The 20,707-nt window shown below is 39.3% G+C and overlaps 1 long non-coding RNA gene across 1 annotated transcript; it reads right to left on the bottom strand.

Moving 5' to 3' along the window:
* Window positions 1-5,919: 5,919 nt before the first annotated feature.
* On the bottom strand, window positions 5,920-10,922 carry LOC135443236 (uncharacterized). The gene is made up of 4 exons (XR_010438902.1): window positions 10,870-10,922; window positions 8,905-9,095; window positions 8,396-8,469; window positions 5,920-6,359 (listed from the first exon to the last, which is right to left on the bottom strand). It is a non-coding gene; the product is annotated as an uncharacterized LOC135443236 (long non-coding RNA).
* Between the last annotated feature and the right edge of the window lie 9,785 nt (window positions 10,923-20,707).

Here is a 20,707-nt window from a genome sequence, read left to right as displayed (position 1 = left end):
TACCTAATACTTTTAAGTATAAAAATAGAAAAAAATCTAATCCTTCTCATCTCTGCCTCCCCCTTAAATGGCCCAGAACCAACAGTTCATCAGTCCTTCTTAAGGCATCATAAACTAAAATTTAAAAAGTCAAATCTACTGTTTTTCCTTTCCTGTCAAGTTAATGCTGAGAGTTTGATACAGTATTATTTTTTCTTTATCTAATTTCTAGCAAGTGCTTTTCCTCAAAGAAAGAAAGATTTGGGATATATATTCAACACAAATTAATTCCTCAGGAAAATGGCTTAGACCAGATGTCTGTGAGCTGTTAGCCACATGTTGCCAGTTGAGCCTTTTGTTGTCATAAGCTACACACAATTCTTCCAAGTATCGTTCCTTCCTTCTAGTATCACCAGCTAATCTGATTGAAAGACCAGACAGTAAGTTCCAAATCCCCAGATGGGGACTGCCTGTAGCTGCTAATAATTTTCACACCAGGAAAAAATAAAAAGCTCTTTTCATGTTAAGGGTGTTTTATTTTATTTTTAAAAAGATACCTCAGATCCGCATCTTTCCACATACTCATTCAAACCACTTGCAAACATTCTTGCACATTTTCACAGTCTGTTGCCAAAATATCTAAAACCAACAGCATCAAATTACCTCCCCATCTTTTTGATTTTCAGACTCACACTTTTTTTGGCTAGTGTGATGGCTGAGGAAATTGCAAGGTGCTAAAACAATCAGATAAAACAAAACAGACCATTACCTCCTCTTACTGGCATATCCTGCTCTCCTTATGGAACTTTCATATTTGAATAATGATAGAATTGGCTGTCTTCTAGCCACCTCTATTATAAAGCCAATGCACTTACAAGAATGGAATTAGATGGGAAAAAGAAATAGGAAATATCTTGAACAAACATAAACCTTCAGCCAGAGGGAGCCTGAGCTAAAACACTACATCCAAAATGAACTTTCTCATGCAACTTTCTCTAAACTCCTAACATTTGCACTGAGCTATATATGTTTTTCAGCTATATACAGTATCTAAATATAATACACTTACATAAGCCTTTTCAATTTTACTGAATTCATTTATCTATTAAAATTGAAATCTCAACACAAAAAATGTAGATTTTTTTTCCCTCCAACAAGCACTCTTTTTTTTTCCTTGCCATATTGCAGGATTGGAATATTTGAGACTTCTAATCTGTCTCCACAGAACTGATGTCAAAGTATAGTGCAGCCTAATTTAAAAAAACAGAAATTATAGAAAATCTCCCTTCCCAAACTTCAGCAGCTGAGCACTGAGGACCATCATAAGAAGGCAAAATGTTAGAGGTTATTTTTCCCTTGCTATCTCTGAAAATGCAACAACATGTAAAATGTGTTATCTTTCCCATTAATGCAAAATGAAATGTGGTTTTGCATGCTGCCTTATAGAGATCTGCAAAACAGGAAATGATTTCTTGATGGGTACAATGGCAATCAGAAGCATCAACTGTGTTACTATACAACATGGAAGTTATCTTTTATCTTAGAAAGCTGCATTTGCTTGAGTTGAAGGCATATTCATTGACCTGGAGGCCTGTCAGGAATTATATCATACCTAGAGAAACTCAGTAAGATCAAAGATTATTTTCCATAGTCCATTTAAATTTCCACCTCCCCTACATCTTCATGCACTTTGTTCAAAGGCAAAACTTCACAGATAAATTTGCACCTCCTTTTCCAAATTCTTTTTCCACATACCTGTATTTCTCTGTGCAGACAGAAATTAAAGGATTTTAAAATTCTGAGTATTTCCACTTAACCAAGAAATTTACAACCCTAACTTTAAAACAGTTCTATTCCTCTACTGTTTGCAGTTCCAAATCCTTTGCTGTTTCCAATCAAATTTACAGATGCTTTCAGAATGGTTGTTCTTTAGGGAGCATATCATATCCCCCAGGTTCAAGAATGATCCATCTCCACCTGCAGGAAGTCAGGCAAAGATTGCAGTAGACCCATGTGGTTAAACAAGGAGCTCCTGACTAAACTTAAACAAGAAAAGGAGCCATGCAAGGTAAGGATGCAGGCTTAGGTCACACAGGAGAAATATGTAGGTACTGAACACCCAAGGACGTGATTAGGAAAGCCAAAGCCCACCTGAAGTCAAATCTAGTGAGGGACATGAAAGGCAATAAGAAGGGCTTCCAACAGCAGAAGAGACCTACCAACAGCAAAAGGACTCACAGGTGAAAAAGCAGGACTGACACTGAGTGGGGCGGGGAACCCAGTGACAATGGACATGATTAAAGGCCAAGGTGCTTCACCTAGAACTTCATTAATAAGACTTCCTTCAGGAACCCCTGGACTGAGTCTAATGTAGGGGCATGAAGACTGGAGCATATAAAAAATGCTTGAGAAAGCTAGAGCTGTCCAGTATATGACAGAGAAGGCTCACAGTAATCTTAGCAATATGTGTGAAAAGGTAGAAATAAAGATGATGGAGTCAGACTCAGTCATATTCAGTGGCATGGTAAGAGACAAGGGGCACAAACTGTAATAGAAGAAATTTCATTTTAACATCAAACAAAAAATTCATTCTTCAAACACTGGAACAGGCTGCCCAGAGGTGTTTACGAAGTTTCCATCCTTGGAAATATTAGAAACTTAACTGGGCACAGTCCTGAGCAACTTGCTTTAGCTGCCCATGCTTTGTGCATGACTGGTGGAATAGGCCATCTCCTGAGGCCCTTCCAAACTCAGTGATACTATGATTCCAGAAAGGGCTACAAATCAAGCATTACAAGTACCTCAAAAATAAAAGCTAGGACCGTAAGTGATCACTAGCACTAAACAAATTTAAATAGAATTAAGTTATCATTTTTTAACAATGAGAAAGAATATTGAATCACCTCTTACAGGTTTGACATTTAGCTTACCTACACTTCTGAAAAAGTAGGATAGATTATGAGTTGTTAAGCCCTATGCATGTAATGATCTAGGAGTTTGCTACCTTGCTATCTGGAACTAAATGATCTAATGGTCCTTTCTAAGATCAATTACTTTGTGGAAGTATCAAAACAGTCACATTTAATTAAAATGCAATTTATCCTTGTCAAAACTTAAGTTCATTATAAGGACACCTGTGTGACATGAGTTAAATCTGGGGGAAAAAGGAGGTAATCAGTATCCCCATGATCCAGTATCCTCATTTTAAGGCATATCCTCCAATAAAAGCTGAACACTGACCAGCTGTCTATGGCAGTATAAAACATTTTCTTTATTTATTCTATGCTCCCTGATTGCTCAGACAGAATTTGCTAATGTAAGTTTTACACTTCTACTATTCTGCAGAATATTTATAGACTCCTGATATTTTTCCAATCAGAAGCATGCAATTTTAAAAAAGACATAGCATTAATCTATTAAGCAGTTTTAAAAGTCTCGTGAATAAAAATATTTCAATTTATATGTTTCTTATTCCAATTTAGCTGGTTTAATTACATTTCAGTGAAAGGACCATGTTATTCCTTTTACCCTCTACACTGTCTCCACTACAAGAAAGCATCTGTATAGAGGCGGACATTATTTTACACTGCACTGAGTTCAGCAGCATGCAGGTGGCCACAGTCCCTTCCCCTCTGGTGTGTAGGGCCTCAGGGCACATATTAAAGTTCAGCTCTTCATTCTGCAAATGACTGGGGAGCAGATGATCACTAAGAGAGAAAGAGCAGGGTTGAGAGAACAATGGATTTCTCCTTGGAGAATGAACATTAAACCTGACCAAGCAAAACAAGAAACTCATCTTGTCAGTAGCAGATATGTTTGTTTTCTCCTCAATAATATGGGAAAACAAAGATACTTCCATTTTGGAACAAACCAAAATGTTTCATTTTCCCCAGCAAGAAACATTTTATTTTTACTGCAGGTGTTGCTAAAGCAAGCAAAGCAATGGATTAGAGAGTTAGAGTTAAGGCACAAAACCGAGTTGGGAGATGTCTCTTTTTCTCTTCAGAAGCCCTGGGTTTAAACCAGCCAACTCATTGCATGCACAAAGGTATTTAATTGCTCTCCTCCTGAGGAGATCTGAACTCAATAACTGCTCTCTGCAGAACGCCTGAAACACAAAACCCTTAGTAATTCTGCTGGGATGTTCTGCTGCTTTTCCTCTTTAAGGTATTCTAATCTGAAGTATCTATTGAAACAACAAGAGAAAAACATTCTGTATCTTCTTGCCATGTTCAGAGCCAAGAAGCCTGGCAAAAGCACATTTTATTTAATGCATGAGATCTAACCAATTGGCTGTAGTTTACAAGAGTTTCTACACTGCCCAACAACCATTTCCAAAAACCTCTTGCAAAGGCAGATTGAGGAATTTTACTTTTATCTTTCTTCCTCAATAAAACATTAAATAACTTACTATCTGACCCTCTGAGACTTCCTGTGATACTATCACACAGAGGTAAGTCACTGTTCCATCTCCATTTCAGAAAACAACACCCTAAAATAGTTGCGGGGAATTGTTTCTAACCTGTAGGTCTCCTCCTAGCCCAATGACACCCTACCCACTACGTCTATTTTCTAACATTTTTCTTGATCAAAATGGCTGGTTGAGTGACTACTAATTCATCTCCTGCTGAATGCAGAGCAGAAAATATCTACTTCTCTGCAGTACATGCTGATAGGTAAGAAATTATGTGTTTTCCAACAGTGTTTAAAACTATATCTGTTTCTCCAATACTAGCTGAATCATTCAGTTCTGTAACATCACAGCACAGGGTTGTGTTTATGAATTATGGGTCTCTCCTGAACACCAAAATGCTGAAGTTTTCATTTTGCTCTGCCAAGATACACCTGCAGCTCAAATACAACAATCTAACTCGGCAGACATGCATATTTTCAGTTTTCTGAGCTAAACAAAAAAGTGGTAGCAGACAGCAAACCAAGCTTTGTTTTGTCCATCTGTGGCTGAAATACACTGTTGACTGGACCCTGCATACCTCTTCAGCTCTAGGAGGGGCTTTACTCTCTCTACATTCCTGGGGTGGAATAGCTGTATGCACACTTTGCTGGATTTAACAGCCTCATCTCCCAATAGGAGCTATTATTAAATTAAACAAGGGCTAGTCCAAATGGATTTGGTTTTTTGGTGACCTTTTTAGTGACAGTATGTTCAGGGAGGGCTTTCTCAGAGGAGTGAAAGAACAGATGGGCAGCCAAGGCTAGCAACTCTGTTCACTTTACTGTGTGGGCTATTTTTCCCCCTGCACTCCCCAGATGTATTTTCCTGATTTATTTTTTGGCTGCAGTGTTAATACATTTTAGACCATTGTTTATACATATATTCTTATGGTCCAAGACCTAACAGCACAATAATAACACTGTTTATCTGAAGCCTTTTTAAAGCAAGACTGACCCTTACAAGAAGCGTTATTAGACATGACAGTGTGTAAGTTTCCTTCATTCACTTCAGCTCAGGGCTCTGCCTCGTGAAAGCCTCTTTTCTGTAGCCTCTAAAGTTTTGTTCTAAATCAAAATTCAGTATAAATGCCTTGGTGCTCACTCCAGGACTAACTTTTTATCACTCCTGATTGTGAAATGCATTGGATGCCAATGATAACTAATGGAGCACTCTGAAGAAACAATGTTTTCCAAACAGATTGCTGAAAATATACAGATGTTTGTACAGCACCTCTTTCTCCCAGAACGCTTACCAGACATCTATCACTGCATCGAGAAAAATTTAAAAAACAAAACACAAACAAACAACAAAAAAACTGGTCTCAAGCATTGCCTACCAGATAGCTCTAACTGCAGTACTGAAAATAATTTTCTTTACATAAATAGTTCTTAAGGATATATGAATCCAAAAACCATTTTTTCATGTGAGGGTTTTTTCCACCCTTACAGAGAACAGTAACTGCACCCACACTATGGATTATTTCCCCTAGACCCTGTAGAACAAGAGAGTTATCACACTCTGCTGTAGGATACATATCATGACAAAATTGAAGGAATTTAAATTTTGTGCATGTTAAAACTTCCTTTCTCTTTCCAGGATGGAGATATTTCCTCATGTGTCTTCAAATGTTCTTATTCTTCCAGCTATATATATTCTTATTCTTTCAACCCTCCTGTTGAAAAGGGTATGCCATTATTTTACTTATACTAACATCTTTTCAAGCTAAGCCATTTACATTTTTTCACACAGTTATTGCATATTCAAATTGCTTTTCTTCATATAGGGTTGTTTTTACCACATTCCCTTAGAATATTATGTTCAGAATCCTGTGTCCTGAAGTGTATCCATCTTCCTTTGCTACATCTGTCTTCTGTTTCAATGCTTGTCCTTGGCCTCATTGTGGCTTATGTCACAAGGCTCAATTCATCTAAAAATAAAAAAAAAAAAAAATCCCATTTGATATCAGATTACTATCATATTATTATCCATTTTCTTTATCAGGAATTATTTTAATCTCTCAGTGCTGTTGGCATATTCACGTGAGTTTTGAGGTCTTGTAAGCTCTTGCAACTTGCTCTCGCAAAAAGCTTGCAAAAAAGCTCTTGATACAATTCTACCCCAATTCTTATCTCTTCTCAGCATGTGTGCACTTTTTTTGTCTTCCAGACACCAACATTCTTTTATCCTTGCAGTATTTTGGATCCTCCATCATGAATGGCAGGATCAGAGGACAATATCTGCACTCCACATATCTATGCCTAAACCTGCTTCCTTCATAGGAAAAAGTCACTTTTGTCAAGTATAGTCCTGAGCGACACAGTAGAATGTTTTTTGATATTCTGATTTCACATTTTGCCTATTAATTAATCACAAAACGGTGGGGGGGGGGGGGGATAAAAATGAAAAGGAAAAACAGGAAGGAGGAGGGGGGAAGGGAAGAGAAAGAGAGAAGAAGAAGAAAGAAAGAGAGAAGAAAGAAGAGGAAAGAAAGAGAAGAAAAGAAAGAGAGAAGAAAGAGAGAAGAAAGAGAGAAGAGAGAAGAAAGAGAAAATGCCTCTTCAGTCACATCAGAGGCAAACAAGTTCATATTTATTTTCTTCTCTTTTCAGTTCTAAAATGAAAACTCAGATACTTCATTCTTACATCATCCCAATCTCTTTTTCCTTTCTTTTCAACTGCTTTTTCTCATTTGGTAATATTCTTTTTAATTTGAGAAACTAGCATTCCATACTATATTCACAATGATTTTACATGATGAATTTGCAAAGTGGCATAATGAGGTTCAGATTTGTTCTCTGTTCCTTTCACAATAATTCATAATATTCTATCTGATTTTTGACTGCCACTCAGCGCTGCTCTCCTGTTTCCATAAGGATATCTATTACCACTCAGAATGAGATTTAGGGCTGTAATAGTCAACTCACAACCCATACAAGAATACATCAAATTAGGACCATTCTTCCCTTGCCATGCCCCTTCCCCCACTCCCAAGGGCATAATTATCTATTAATCTACATTGAATTTAATCAGCTGTTTTATCATAGCATTCTTGGATTGCTTTGCAGCTCTTTATCATGAGTAGATGGTACCACGAGCAAACTGTTGCCTCAGTATTCTTTCTTCTTCTGATCATTTAGGAATATGCTAAAGAACATACTGCAGCACAGAATAGTCGACTGTGTTGGCAAATTCTATTCATTGTGACAAATGATGGTTTACCGTAGTTTATAATCCACTGCTAGTCCATCTGAAAACCTTCTCTGTTATCTCATGGTCTCTTAGTTCATAGAAGATTTTTGCAAGAAATCACGATAAACTGCTTTTGGAAATACATTTACTTAATCCAGAAAAAACTGTCAGACCTGATTTTATTGTTTTGTTGGGGTTTTCTTTAACAGAAGATTAAGCCTTACCCCAATATATGTTTTCTACTTGTCCATCTAATATGTATATTCTTCGAAAAAGTTTTCTCTAGCTTACCTAATAGTGAATTTACTTGCATGTAAATTCACAACATGTTTTATCTGTTTCATCTCCAAGTTTCTTTAAAGCTCCTAAGTGAATGCCATCTCTGTCTGTAGATGTATCTTTTCTTTTTTGTCCGTTTGGTCAGAGACTTCATCCATCCAAATAATTAGATTTCAGAAAGATTCATCAATAAACAGATTTGAGAAAGATCCTCCAACATTTTTCCCCATCAAAAAGCCTTACCATTTGAAAAATCTCAACTAGTTCTTCCTAAATGTACACTAAAAGTTTCAAGGCACAAGTAGTAACACACAGGATCATGATTACATCATCCTTGAAAACAACAAGTAATTTGTCAATTCAAAATATCCAAGTAGTTCAATAAAAAAAAAATAGTGCAAAATGAGTGCAGATGAGTGACCACATCTTCTGGTCACAACTCCAACTCCAAGAAGGAATGGTTAGGTAAAGGCAATTAGACTTTATGAAGCCTACCTCCCTGAAGTGTAGCAGGATAAGGATACCAGGTAATGAAAGAGTGGGATCTTTATTATCATTCAGTGGGACACCTGGAAAACACACACAAAATCAGCTCATAAGGGCTCAGAAGTCAACAGATGATGTTAGAGACAATATGTCTTTTGGAGCAAAGGGGAAGAAAGGAACATCTCCATGAAACCTTCAGTTGTAAACCAGAACAAAAGTGAAAAACATTGCTTGCTGTGGATGACTGCCAATAGAAGAAAACGACAAAGAGAACTTGAAGGACTATAGTAACTTGTGACTATGAAATAGAACAGAAAAGGAGATTTGATGCCCCAGAGGAAAAAAAAGTAAAAAAATAAGGGTAGCATGAAGGAACAAAGTACACGCTAGCTCTGAAATAAGACAACAAGAATATCAGGTATTGGCAACTCAAGGAGAATCAAGTCAGTAAAAGGGAACACACAAAGAAAAAAGAAGGGATATTCAGAGTTGCAGATGGAATTAAAAATTACACTCACAAGTAAAGGCTGGAAATTCACAAAAATATGTGGAGAGGCAGTAGTCCTGGTTTAATCTTCAGCTGGGCTAAAAATCCCAAGAGCAGGCCTGTGAGATCACAGCCTCCTTGCGAGCTGCGACAGTCTCCTCATGGAAAGGGATCACAAAACCAAAATGGCATCATGTCTGTTACTGGCAAGTGGACCTGCAACTGGAAAGCACCACAAGGAAACTGAGAAACAGCTGCTGAAAAATTGACTACAATCTGCGCTGTGACTTAGCACTGATCTTCAGGCAGATCTTTACAAGTAGCACACCTCTGCCAACAAACAAAATACATAAATAACAAAAAGGTCTGAAGCTATCAATGAGAATATGCCCAACCTAATGAAAGGACAAACTGAGGAAATGTTCAAGAATTTCAGGAAGCCATACCTTCTAAACAACTCATTCCACTAATGGTCCAACACCACTGATAGGCATCACCACTGGTGACATCTGACCATGCACTCAAGGCACAATAACCCAGAGGCTTAAGCAGCAGAAGTGAGTGCAGAAGTTTTCATGGCGTAGAAATGGGATGAAAGGGCAAACAGGAAAAAACTCATCATTTTATTTAATTTCCTGTTCTTAGGAAGTTTCTAAGCTCATGCCATCATTCAATCTTTCAGGTACAGGCTGTAACTGGTATGATGTCACAAAAATTAGCCACATTTAAGTTAATCTTCATACTTTGTTATCAAAATGGCACCTATATATCCATGTGATAATACTGAGACTGGCATACTCTGCAGTGCAGTCAGTGAACAGGCTGAGCCACAGCAGGGTCCTAATTTCAGTTTAAATGGATCTCTAAGCACCTCTTCAGCATATCTATACATCAGTTAATGTAATTTTGAGTATTTCTAAGAAAAAAATAAGCTATTTCACTTTCTATTTTCCTGCAGAACTCTAATCAAACCTGACACTTGCCCTTGCAAGCCTGGAAATACACGTTAAAGACTCAGGAAGTGGTCAGCCTGATGAAGAATTCTGGCTTATAAAGAAGGTCTTAATTAGGGGCACAAACTAGCCTGTAAACAAAATTTCAACCACTTGCATACACAACCTGTGTAATGAGATCAGAGTTCATGCCTTATTGCACAAATAGCATTTTTATTATACTAAAACAGTATAATACTACTTCTTTTGTAAAGTACACCTATTACATAGTGAAGTCATTTAAGCTACAGGCAACAAATACCTGAATAAATGCTCTGCAAATGCCATCAATATCATGTTGTCAAATACCATCATTTTTCCTGATTTGGAAAATGATCCCACTAAACTTATGTTTTGGCTCCTCTCACTTTAATCATGCCCAAAATTGTATGTACAGAGTCCAAAAGGACGGGTATTGCACTATTTCTTTTGGCTAGATTCTCAATGAAATCAACAGGGATTTTTAATTAAGCAAACAGTAACACATCATATAACAAAAGCATAACATGGATCAACCACTGAGGGTAAACTGCTCCTAACTTCATTCTCTGGAACTGAGCTCTTTAATTGTATACTGATCTCTGCTAGTCCTAGTACTCCATAGCTCCTCATTCTTACCCTGTACTAGACCTCTGAATTCTTACAGAATCTGTTCAACATATACACCAAATATTTATGAAATGCTTCATTAACCAGTATTTCTCTCACAACATAGTCCACAGGGAGCTTTAAATTTCAACATGAAATAAATAGCAGTGAAAGAATGTCACATTTGATTTCTATATATGATGGATATGTTACAAATTTCTTAGAATGATTTTTTATTTTAGATCTTGATTCTGCCAAGAAGACAAAAACAGACAAAATAGGCACATCACCCAGTGATAAATATTTATTGCAGCTACATTTTATCCTGAAAGAGAGAATCACCATTTTTGCAGTTTTCAGAGCCACTTTTATATCTGTATTATCAATTAGAATAACAAAAAATTTTCTGATCTCACTTAGAGCAGTCACTTCAGTCCCAGATCCAGAAATTAAAGGTGGCCTGCTGCCAAGTGGGAAGTCCTGCACACCTTCCTAGTCCTCAGCCATGCTTACATACGATCTGCCTTGCCCAGGTGTTCACACAGCTGCAATGTGAATCAGGGTCTGATCTCATCTGTTTTCCTCTCAGGTTACTTTTCCCTCAGGTTGCTACAGAGTCAGCTCACAGTATTGCTACTTGAATACTTTTGCCAGCAGAAGGGATGGGACAGAGCTGTAAGCAAGAGAAGGCCTGGGTCTAAGAGACAAAACCACATCTAATATTAGCAGCATGTACTTCAGTCATCTAAGAGTGATTATAGACACTTCTCACTCTAAGGTACTCCGTGACACTTTTCACAACCACACCATTAGATTCCTGTCTCAGTAATTACTGTATTAATAGCTATTTAATCTTTAGTTCATGCAATCAGAAAAAGATTCTTATCGCACACAAAGTCGTTTTGTAGTGCCAAAGACAAAAAAGCAGTTACAGCACTTCTCTCAAAGCACAGGGTGATATTCAGTAACTTCAGACTGTGGCACGATGTACTGGACCCACGTGTGACAGAATCATCTCTATGAGACCCTCTGACTTGTATGTGCACCCAGAGATGCTGAAAAACACAACAAGCTCCAGCTGCTGAATCCACTGGCATCAGGACTGAGACACACAGAAAAGGATGCATGTGCACACACAGAGAAACACGCAGTACAAAATAACATTTATGCAGCAGTATGTAACTGCTGTATTTCTACAGTACTTCTGTATTTACCCTATATGTGTATTTATGAAATTATGCTCTCCTTATCAATAAAAATCCATTCCAGAAATGTATCTTTGTTGCATGAATGTGTGTGTAAATACAAAATACATGTAGACGCTATATATCCACCCAGCATCTCAGCACAGAGATCTTTACATCACACACACACACACACACACAAACTTATTTTTCTTCAATATGCTACCCAAACATCTCTTAATTTAGCAAAGGATAAAAATTTTATTTGAAGTTTTTAAACCTCATTTAAAAAGTATTATTCTTTTACAAAAAATAGCGTTGAGATGTTGATTTTAAATACCATAAAAATAAAACTTCGATCTAGTTTACTTTCCATAGATATGAGAGACTGAAATGTTAATGATTCAAACAATCAGCCATTTAAAAAAGCAGCAGGATGTTTTGCTGAGACCAGGTTTGCATTCTCCCAACCTAAGGAGAGATTTTGTGTTGGAAAAACCTCTGATCTGCATAAGACAGAGGGGCTGCACACCCACCGCCAGAGGATGACCATGACAAACCAACCTCTGTTTAGCAACAAGCAGGGGTTTGAGCCAGATAAGAAAGAAGGCTGATAAGAAGCAAATCCTGCTAGGTGGGATAGTGCTTTTTATCTTGCCAATGTCCTCCTTTACAAGCTGGCTCAGGTGAGTAAACTCCCCCTCCTATTCATACATGAAGGTGTTCATCTCTTCTGATGAGGCATGACTGGCCCAACTACCCTGATGTGAGAGGCAGCTGTCATGTCCTGGAGAGTGTCACAAACCATCAAAGACCCCCAAAGTGCCCCCAGACTTGTTTCTGGGGCCTTCCACCTGAGGACTGTGCATGATCCACAGCGTTGCAGCGAAGTGTTGAACTTGCCCCTAGGGGAGGTATCAGGGTCAGAACTCCCCAGTGACAGAACTCCCCAGGACAGGAAGCTACGTCACTCCCCTGAAAATAACTTCAAATACCAATACTAACAACTTCAGTTGCCAACACAGAGCTCACACATTAAAAGGCCAGGAGCAACCATCCTATCCCAAGTCTGGCTGCAGAGGCAGCTGATTACAGCAGATAATTCTGCAGTCACTCTGCGAGGAGGTACCACGGGCTCAGCCAGTTCAGGACAACCTACCAATCTTCAGTGTCTCCAAACTGTACATGCCTCATTCAAGGCTGAGATTCTCCCTTCTTTCTCATTGGACTGCATTGAATTAGCCACCTCTTGCAGATAGTCATTTTAGTGAAGATTGATCAAAAAAAACAACACATTAATGACATCTGCCTCCTAGGTGTGATTTGTCCAAAATAGCCAAATTTGTCTCTCCACAGATGACAATTTGACTTTTCTCTTAATGCTAGAGCTGTTACTCCTCCAATTTGTTTCTTTTTTGTGCCATTATCTTACTAGTTTTGCTCTGCTTCTGAAAATAACCTGATCTTTTATTTTCCTTTCTATGTCTTCCTTTATCTGAAATAAAGAACAATTTTTAAAAGCTGCTATCTTACTATATTTCTTATTTTTCAAGCAGAATGGAAAATTATGTATGTCCTTACTACTCATGTATTCAAGGAATATCTGCCTCCCTTTGGCTCTCTTATGTCAGACCCATTTCCTGAAAAACTGTATCTTCCACACATTTGAGTTTACTGGTCTACTTCCCTAAAATCCATCTGTTTCTCATTCTCCTTTCTACTGGCCTGATGATCTTCTCAAACCTCTCAAAACCAACTGGAATCACACAACCATCAAACAGCCATTAGAAAATGGTTCCAGTGGAGGTTTCAACCTTGACAGAATCCAGTGTGCCACTTTTGACAATGGACATTTTGGTTCTATATTAAATTATTAGTTTTAAATGAATGATCCTGTAGCCAGACTACTTGGGCTATGAGAATATCAACTGATTATACAGAGTCTGCTTAATTGAGAGGGTTATGCAGTGTATTTTCTAAGGACTATAATTGGTCCTTGGAACAAATTTCAGCATCTCTGAAGTGATTCACACTAGGCTCAAGGAATAAACATCGTGATAAAAAGCACATAACATATTTGAGATCACATTTGCATAGAGAAAGTCATTAATCAATCACAATTCATAGAAGATACTGGTATTCCTATGTAAGAGGCAAACAGAAGTCTGGTAATAGTCAATCATGACATAACCATGGAAACTCCTTTTCAGTTGCACCAATAAGCATGCTAATCAATAACTAATAATTCCTAGTTCTTAAAACAATTATTTATAGTAAGATCCAAACTTTTTGATTTTGTCAAGAAGACTCTAACTATGCAAATTATATCTTCTGGTATCTCTTTTCTCAGACTTTGCATTTTGTTTTTCTTATATCTTTTATTGTAAATTGCAATAAAAAACTTAACCACCACTCATTGTCAAATCTATTAGTATTCAGACAGCCATCTCAGGTGCCCTAGTATTACAAATGTTGGCTCTACGTGGGCTCTTGCACCTTAATTTAGGTTCATAGACAGCTTCACTTGAACTTTATAACTGGTGTTGGGTTCTGGCTGCTGCAATTTTATTTGCTGCAGCCACAGCCAAACTCATCAGTTACTTAAAGTGATCAAATCCCATTTGTGCCTACAGAACCTACAACCATACAGACTTTCAAAGAATATATGAGTACACCTACTGCAGACCAGCACCTTCTATCCAACTTCAAGAAAAACCCAGCAATTAACTTTGCCCCACACTTCAGCAGTGCCACATCTCTGACATCCATGTCAGATGCCATGACATCATCACTCTGCAGATTTTCCAGCTGGCCAGGGGTCCAAGGATTGCTGATTCCAAGGAGCCAAATGCAGACAGTGACTTAGTCACAAAGATTCCTTATACTCCTTAAACTTACCCAATACTCAGTGGTGCATTTACTTCTATTTTTATAGAGCTCAGATTTTCTGTTTGAGCCATTGATCTTGTTAGCCTTTTTGTTTGTTTCAAGACCATCCAAGCTCATGAATGCAAGAATCTGTTTTGAAACCCAAGGAGGCCAACACAGATGGTTTTAACCATGTCAGTGTCAAGTCACATTCAAATGGATTTCCTTCTCCTTGCACAAAAGCAGCTATTTTTAAAAACTGTAAAACTGCACACATCTGGGAGTGCTTACAGTACTAGTAATCCCTATATAGTATATGTTGTCATCGCTAGTAGGAATTCCCTCTTCCTTGACCACAGGCCAAAAGAACACAACTTCTTTTTGAAGCAGCTCCAGTTTATGCAGGCTTAATTTCAGATTTTTGGCCATACACTTATCACCGATTATTCGTAATGTTTCAGTTCTGAAAGTATCTGCTACACAACACAGTCACCATACTATGCCATAAATACAGACACAAGTATGAATACAGACTCTGTATTCTTTATTAGCCTACCTGTTTCAGCTCGTGCTGAAGAAACAAACTACAACGAGGAGTCAGGGATAGTGAACCTCCACATTTTTGACAGATTTTCAATAACCTACATCAACTCTCTGTGATAGCGTTACTTGGTCAGAGCACTACTGAGTGGTTCAGTATGCATCAGAAAACAACTTAGGCTAACCCCATTCATTACATCTATGTTGGCTTTTTTGGTTCCTTTAGAAAATTTTAGCAGTGTTCTAGAACAAGAGTTTCTTGCTCCCTTTTGTGCTTCTTTCTTAGTCCTCTTTCTAACACATCCATAGTTTCATTCTATGCAGCAACCCTCCCATTTGTTGAGCATTTGCTAGTTTTGCTATTTAGCAAAACTGTCAGGAAGTTTCTATTTCAAGGAATTCTGCTAATTTCATCCCATTAAGAAAGGTTCAAGACAAGACTAAACAAATCCCTCCACTTCACTGAGCTTTCACTCATTATGTCTAGCTGCCATTATGGTTTCTATCCCTGGAGCCAGGAAACAAATTCAGTGAAAGAAACAACTTTGAAAGCATACTGCTCTCCTGCAATTTACCCCACCTAGCCCACACCTGCATGAGGAACTCACATAAAACTTCAGGATGTTTCCCCTGACACTTATTAAGAAGTTATTTATCATACAGGAGCCCAAGCTAACTATGTTTTCAGCCCTTGTATTTTCACTTTCCAGCTTTCTCATCAAATTTTACAGGTAAAACAGCCAGGCTGAGTTAGCTCAGTCTTGGTTAAATGCATGTTATCAGCTACCACCCAAACTGATTTCAATGAGTTAGAAGGATTTACATTGTGTCAGGAAGCAGCAAGTGCCGGCTGCTCCCTGAGGTGGTGCAAACCCCAAGGGGAGGATGACACAATACAGGCAGTGCCTTGCAGTGACCACAGCAGTGTCCCACATCTGAACCCAGGACACAGATCACACAGGGAACATGGCCCTCTGGTAGTCCCAGAGATGGTAAAATGATGAACCAGGTCCAGAGACCATCCAGGCTCTCCAGCCTGTGCAAGAGATAGAAGTGGAAATGAGGTTAAAGACACAGGTCTAAAGTCAACAAAGACATGACAGAAGACAGGCAACAAAGAACATCTAAAGGCATCCATTTGGGAGACAAACTACCTAAAACACAGGTCTGAGGTCTCTCCAGGAGTTAGGGTCACACCAGTAGTCCCAAGCTGGAGCTGAAGGGAGGCTTCTGGGTCCATGGACACCGTTGTGGACCCATGGAGCCTGGTTAGGGCAGTCAAAGCCTATTGGAGCTCTCAGAGACCTGATCTTTTGCAGTTTCTATTTATTTCCTACATGTTTACTCCTTCAATTTCATTTTTACCACATCTACTACTAGGTTTCCTTGCCCAGTCACCATGCCAATGCACTTTATAGCCAGACCTGTGTTATTGCTCTCCAGCTGTCTAGACCAGACCTAAAATTTTAGGTTTATCCTTGCAATTTTATTTGTTGCTTCTTTTTTATATCCTTCCATTCCTCCAAAAACTGAATAACTTTTCATATCTGACACTTGTGAATGTCGGCTTTACCCAAATTTACAAGTATGTTTTTTGTGTCCAGGTCATTGTTTTCTTTTTTGGTTTTTTTTGCACAAAAAGGCCAAATAACTGGGTTTGGGGTTTTTTTCCTCCTTCATTTGTATAATAGCATGATTTGATTGCTCTCTGAGCTTCAATTGAAGCTCCCTTCTGGTTAGTGGCAGTACATTAGCCATTTGCTACCATGATTGCTCCAGCTTGGTCACAGAGGAACAGAGATCATCAGTTTGCACCTTGGAAACTGAATCCTATTTGAAGCACCTGCACAGGATCTGCTCACTAAGAAGATGACATTTATCTATCTGTAGGTTGGCTCTATTACAAGTCACAGGTGAGGGGCTCACAGTTTGTTTAATTAGGAAAAAACATGTAAAGTAAAATGGCATGAATTAATATCTTTTATCTCAGGCTCAAGTCTTTTACAGACCTTTGCTGCAAATGTTTATGCAAAACTAGCCTTCCCATTTAGACTTATGGCAATTGCCCAATTTTTCTTTCACGTGTCCTTCTTTGCCTGAAAGTCAATTCAGCAAACCAGCCATCTTGAAACTTTAGAAAATGCTTTTGACTTGCATGTAAGTCTCAGGTTTAGGTGTACCACTGCATAAGAATTTAAGCCATTTATATGTCTACTACATTCAAATGTCAGTAAAGCTCCACCTGACTCGCTACAATAATTTAGTAAAAAATAAAGACTGCAATCCCAGAATTCATGTCACATAGTTGTGAACCTATTCATAAGGCCTAGACTAATATTTTAATATTTCCACAATTCATGTTCATCATACGAAAACACAGATTTGTAAAATGGTTTGGGTTGCAAGAGGCAATAAAGACCATGTAGTTCCAACCTGACTGCCATTGGCAGGGTCGCCTTTCACTAGATCGGGTTGCCCAAAGCTTCATCCAACCTGGCCTTCAACACTTCCAGGGATGGGGAGTCCACAGGTTCTCTGGGCAACTGTCTCAGCATATTCACAGTAAAAAATTTCATTGCTACATCCATAAATCTCTCCTCATTTAGCTTAAAACCCTTCCTCCTTGCCTTATCACTATTTCCCTGTGCAAGAAGTCACCCTCTCTCTCATTTAAGTCCCTTTAGATGTGTTTACTACTCTCCAAGCTGGAAGACTGAGCTGTGCTTGCAACTCGTGCCTTTATGACGATCCTTTCCCGCAGGTGTCTGAGAACCCTCATTTCTCCTCCCTCTCCACACAAACCCTCAGGACAAACCCTTTTTAAAACCATCTCAGTTGCCTTCGCAGGGCTTCAAAGCCACCATTAGTGCTGCCTAGTGGGCGGCTCTGAAAGCCCAAGATCTTTACCTGCGGATTTATTTACAGCGGGCTGGGGGGACTCTCCGGAGTTAATGAGAGCCTCCCTCACTCCCTCCTTCCATCCCCTCTCCACTCACCCCGGGAGCAGCACAAGCAGGCGGTGCCGGCAGGAGCCGCTCCCGGCCCCGCTCCCGGCCCCGCTCCCGGCCCCGCTCCCGGCCCCGCTCCCGGCCCCGCTCCCGGCCCCCAGTGGAGGGCGCCCGCCCCGCTTCCCTCCCTCCCGCCAGCCGGGGCCCGGGCCGCGGGCAGCGGCGGGCCGTGAGGGTGAGGGGATGGCCAGGCATCCCCCGGCCCCGGCCGCCGCCTCGTCCCGCCGGCCAGGCCGCCGCCGCTAGGGAGAAGGGGCGAGGGCAGCGCCGTGTCACCCCCCGGGGCTCCGGGTCCCGCTGCCCGGGGCGGCCCGAGAGGCAGCGAGCCGCCGGCCTCGCCCGGTGCTCGGCACAGGCGGGCGTCGTTCGCCGCTTCGCGTCCCCCTTTTTTCCTTACCCCCACTCCCCTCTGTAATTTTTTTTTCTTTTTTTTTACCAAGAATGCCCTCGTACTTTATTTGGTAATTTAACGGCATATGATTTAAATCAATATAAAATTCAAATACTTTTGTGCCACCTGTTGGATTTTGCCACTAATTGCACGTAGCTGGAAGTGCTACATGTGCTGCTGTGTTCAGCCTGGGAAGTGTTGCCCTTAGTGCCACCGGGTGCCCTTACGAAAATACTACTTTGTTTGTTATTTTGAAATATATATCTCTGGGCACACAAATAGAGCTAGCTTTTTCCTCATAAAAATCTAGACTATAAGTTACGGACTGCATTCAATGAAAACACTGCATGATGCAGTGTTGGAGTCAGGGTTCCTGTGATAATGCAGCAATAATTATTTGGGAATTTTATTAGCAGAGGAACTCCAATCTGAAGGCCTGGGAGGCAGAAATGGCTGGTTCTACATACACAAAGCCATAAATGCAGTTGGCAGTATCCGTGGCTCAGGAAAGAGAGGAGTACTCCAGGCCTGTGCTTTCCTCATGCATGTGAATACACAAACAAGTACCAGCACTACTGCTCAGACTATTAATCATGGGCAGTCATACAACACAAAGCATGCCAAGTGTTATACAGCTGAGACTCTCTCAAAAAATAATTTTGTCTGACCCTTCTTCAATAGCTGTCAAGTCATAATGTCAGGACACATTTTATCATATAAGAATAAGCTGATTTCGTTTCACATTGCAGTGGACAGATACATTCATTACAGAGTAATATTTTTTAGAATGACCAGGGATAAATGATAAGTAGGTAAGTAATACATTCCTATAAGAACCGGAAAATTAACCAATGATTTTATCTGGATTTCACAGGACGAGAAAATTTATGACCTCTGGGTTATCAGCTGCCTTACTTGTTATTCCTTATCTGCCTGTAATCACACCACAGACACATTAGAGTTCTTTGAGATCAAGAGGTGGAGAAGCAAATGGAGAAATGCCTTGAGAAGGATAGGCCACTTGCTCTTCTTCCCGCTTGTAACTGCAAAAAACTGGACGTGGGAGTCTCCATGATGACCCTTCCTTGCAGCGGCAGGTTAAGGGCCCATCACTGCTTCTCATGACTGCTGGGTTACAGCCATCTTTTCGACAGATGGGTAAGTGCATTAGAACCAAGAAACATTCTTCCATGCCAACACCAGAAATAAGTAAAGCCCCAAAATTGCTTAATTCGCCTCCATTTACATTTCCTTATATTATTTTCCCATTTTTAAGCAGAAGGCACGCAGGACAAGCAATGCATAAAATTGGGAATTGTCACTGGTTTTGGTTTTACATACAACTATCTCTTCGGTATTTATGTTTCCATAGTGTACTCTGCTTTTATGTTCAAATGCAAAAGTTTAGAAAGATATGAAGTATTGTTTAATGAAAATATAAATGCTTTCTAAATTTTTTGTGCTATTTACCCCATTTGAGGAGAAAAACTACAAAACTAGATTACAAAGTTAATAAACTATGTTAGGATGTACTGTGTACAATACAGTATCTCAGTGCTGACTTCTGTCAGTCTGATTCAGAGAAGGCTTTAGTGATATATTTGTATAAGTCTTCTATTAGCAAAGAGTGTCTTTAAACTGTTTCCATTGACCCCAATTTTATTGACTTTGGTTTTTGCAATAATCCTGCTTCAAAATCTTCTGTGGTTTTATGAGAACAGTTTTCCACTGTTCAAACAGTCATAAATGCCCACAAAATTTACAAGATGACAGAAGAACGCACCAAGTGAAATTAAAGTGTTTACGCACCACACCAGTACTTTCCTCTTGGCAAGTGCATAAGTGACTTCACAAGATGCAAATCAGTGCACATTACATATTACACATTGTCTTTTTAGACCAGTCTGTAGGCAACATGAGCACGTCCTGGGGCCCCAACACCATAGCTGTTTTTTTGTTCAGTTTCTACAAGCTCATAAATAGCATCTCAGGCTTTAGCTCCTAATGTGGTAAAATAAAAAAAAAGTAATGGCTTGCAATAAACTGAAGTCCAGTTATTTAAAAAATGCACAACTGACTTCTTTGCTTTCATTCCCATCAAGTTCTCTGTCATGTGGATTGTATTAATTATTTCTTGTCAATTTATTTCTACTTATTCAAACAAGCCAAGAGGCAAGAAAATCAGTCTTATACTATTTAAGATCTTTCCTACAAGAAAAAAAAAAGTTTAAAAGAAGTAATTGCAGTTCCCATTTAGCTAGTA

Source organism: Zonotrichia leucophrys, chromosome 2 (genome assembly GCF_028769735.1).
Source record: "Zonotrichia leucophrys gambelii isolate GWCS_2022_RI chromosome 2, RI_Zleu_2.0, whole genome shotgun sequence".
Lineage (NCBI taxonomy): Eukaryota > Metazoa > Chordata > Aves > Passeriformes > Passerellidae > Zonotrichia > Zonotrichia leucophrys.
This window is presented reverse-complemented; position numbering and strand designations above follow the sequence as displayed.